Source organism: Solanum pennellii, chromosome 5 (genome assembly GCF_001406875.1).
Source record: "Solanum pennellii chromosome 5, SPENNV200".
In the NCBI taxonomy this organism is placed as follows: Eukaryota; Viridiplantae; Streptophyta; class Magnoliopsida; order Solanales; family Solanaceae; genus Solanum; species Solanum pennellii.
The window spans coordinates 8,904,046-8,907,640 of record NC_028641.1 but is presented as its reverse complement, the minus strand read 5'-3'; the positions used below and the strand labels follow the sequence as shown (position 1 = coordinate 8,907,640).

At 33.1% G+C, this 3,595-nt stretch overlaps 1 pseudogene; it reads right to left on the bottom strand.

Moving 5' to 3' along the window:
* The window catches only part of LOC107020130, a 20,636-nt pseudogene that overhangs the window by 13,038 nt on the left and 4,003 nt on the right, over positions 1 to 3,595 (bottom strand).

Genomic DNA, 3,595 nt, shown 5'->3' with positions numbered 1-3,595 from the left:
GTAATTTGATCATAGATGTTCTTGTGGTGATGACTTCCAGATTTTGGGGAATAATAGATGTTGAATTTTAGAAGTTATTGAATTGGTTTTTATTAATGAGTTAAGTCTTCCGCATTACTTTCTGTTGATATTAAATTGAAATGTTAGGGTTTAGATTGGTTGGTTCGCTCACATAGGAGGATAAGTGTGGGTGCCAGTCGCGGCTCGGTTTTGGGTCGTGACAAATACATATATGAAAACCTTTAATGAACCATCTGTAGGGAGTTGGAGGAGCAATATGTACAGTCTCACAATTATTAGAATCCATTTTAGACTTTTAGGGACCAATTAATAGGATTTAGGCGATTTTCTCAATTTTTAGTGTGTATATGCCCATGAATATTTTAGTGATATAACTTCTGGGCAATTTCTTTGAAAAGAATTATGAAACCCTCCGTATGGAGTTGGGGAGAAATACCGACATTCTCACAATTTTTAGAGTCCATTTTGGGCATCCAGGCGCTAATTTGTAGGAATTCAGAGATTTTTTTTAGTTTTTCGTGTGTGTTAGACCAAGAATATTTGGGTGATATGACTTTCAAATGATTTTTTATGAAACCTTTATAGAATCCTTCGTAGGAAGTTCGGGGAGGACAACATACAATCTCACAATTTTTAGAGTTTATTTTGGGCTTTTCGGGGGTCAATTTACAAGAATTGGGTGATTATCTCAATTTTTCATGTGTATTAGCCCATAAATATTTGGGTGATATGTCTTCCAGATGACTTCTTTGTGAAATCTTTATAGAACCCTCAGTAGAGATTTAGGGAGAAGTACGTACAATCTCATAATTTTTAGAGTCCATTTTGCGCATTTAGAGGGGTAATTTGCAGGAATTAAGCGATTTCCATAGTTTTTGTGTATTAGCTCATGAATATTTGGTGATATGTCTTCCGGATGATTTCTTTACGAAATATTTACAGAACCCTTCATTGGGAGTCAAGGGAACAATATGCACAATATTACAATTATCAGAGTCCATTTTGGACATTAAAGGGCAAATTTACAAGAAATAGGCGATTCTCTCAATTAGTCCATAAATATTTTTGCGATATGACTTACAGAAGATTTCTTTGCGAAATCCTTATGGAACCCTTCATAGGGAGTTGGGGGATCAGTACGCACAATTTTTAGAGTCTATTTTACTCATATAGGGGCCAATTTACAAGAATTAAGCGATTTTCTTAATTTCTTGTGTATGCCCAAGAAGTTTTTGGAGATATTTCTTCCACTAAATTTCTTTGTAGAATCTTTAGAGTACACTCTGCAAGGAGTTGGAGAATAATAGGTAAAATCTCACAGTTTTCTTAGAATCCATTTTTTAAATTTAGGGGTCAATTTATAGAAATTAGGTGATTTTTTCAGTTTTTCGTGTGTAACATCCATGAATATTTTAGTGATATGACTTTCAAACTATTTCTTTGTGCAACCTTTACGAAATCCTCCGCAGGAAGTTGTTGGAGCAATACACATAGTGTCGCAATTTTTAGAGTCCATTTTCTGGCAAATTTACAGAAATTAGACAATTTTTTTAGTTTTTCTTAGTTGCTAGCCCATAAATATTCTGTCATAAAAAAAAAGGCTTAATACCAACTTTATAACCAAGTCAGATTATTCTATTTAGATATTTGAATTAGGCATGTTCCATTGAAGCATGACGTAGATCGATGGTCTAAATGGAATATTTTGACAAGTTAATTATGTATTAAGCCGAAAAAACCTCTATAGGATTGATAAAGCAATGAAAGAAAGTATGATACCAACCATATGTCCAAATAAGCGCATAAATTAATTAAAATGAAAAAATTTCAGTTCCCAAGTTCTTTTGAAGTACTCCTCAACGTCTACAATCGCATATCAAACACACAGACCTTGTTTGCGCCTTCTTTGTTCCAACACACTTCAAAAATGCCTCCATCGCCGTTATAAGTTTTTACAATCTTGGCCTCTAATCAGTCTAATGGNGGTTTGCTGATATTTTTTTTCAGGATTCACTCATTCAACATTTACTTTTGGATACGAGGCAAGGCTCAATAGGAGCACAATAGATTGTCATCTGGTTCCCATCAATGCGCTGATTAAAATTGTGCAAAAGGGTCTTCAGTATCTTGAGTTGGAAACCAACTTGAGCAATGTATGCCTTACATTGCTCAAATTAGTTTCCAGCTCAAGGTACTGAATAACCTTTTGCACAAGGTTAATAAGCGCATTAATAGGAACTAGATGTCCATCCGTAGTGCTCCTATTGATCCTAGCCTCGTATCCAAAAGTAAATGTTGGATGTTTGAATCCTGAAAAAATATATCACCAAAACCAGTAGACCGATTAGATATATACTATCCAAAAGCAAAGGCTGAATGTGTGAATCCAGAATCCTTACTAGTCCATCACGATTAAATTTACTTCCTCATGGGTAAGAGTTGAAAGTTAAATTTATTTAATCCTATCTAAAAATGGAGATACATATATAAAATTTAAATGAGATGTTTAAATTTGGTAATAACAACACATTCAATTTACTGAATTCAAAAATTTATTATTCTAGTGGATAAAACCTAGCAAACAACAACAACATATTTTCGATACAGAAAAAATGTTTACTTTGCAGAATTTTAACATTTCTAACAACAACAACATGTTTTCGATACAAAAAAAATGTCTACTTTGCAGAATTTAACATCATCTAACAACAACATGTTTTCGATACAGAAAATATGTTTACTTTGCAGAATTTAACATCATCTAACAACAACAACATGTTTAGATAAAGAAAAAATGTTTACTTTGCAGAATTTAACATCATCTAACAACAACAACATATCCAGGGGTTGGTGTGTACGCAAACCTAAATCCCTACCTTGTGCAGATAGAGGATCCAGTTTTCAAACTCAGATTCATGGAAATTTCAGAATAGAAACACAACATCAATTAAAATTGGATAGATATAACAAGTTCTGAAGATGAGAATTAAATTACTTGATTCAAAGAGATAGCTGAAAACAATGAAATTGAGGAACTCAGAGGTTAAAGAGGCCATTGTTGTGAATTGTTGGCGGCTTAAAATGAAAGTGGCCATCCTCTCATATATATAGAGGAAAAAATTAGGGTAAGTGTGAGTTTTTTGGGATGTATGAAAACGTTATGTTGGTTCCAAAAAAGGCATTTTAATGAATTATTGAATGACTAAACTACCCTTCAGGCTCCAATAAATAGATTTCCTTTTTAAAACAATAACACCCTGGTTTAAATAAAAATTATGTTGCCAAGACTTGAATTGTTAAATTTATTTATTCATATTCTTTGGGAGAGTCTGATTGTGATTGTTCTTTCCTTTGATCCAAGATAGAACTTATTAAAACCTATCAATGAAAACATCAAGTGCAGATGCATTTTTACCTAAGCTATATGCTAGATTCGCCTAAGGTTTTGTATCGGTCGGTTCGATTCACATTTGAAGTTTAATTTATCAATAAATATACTACATATAATGCATATATGAAAACCTTTAATGTACCATCTGTAGGGAATTGGAGGAGCAATCTGTATAGTCTCACA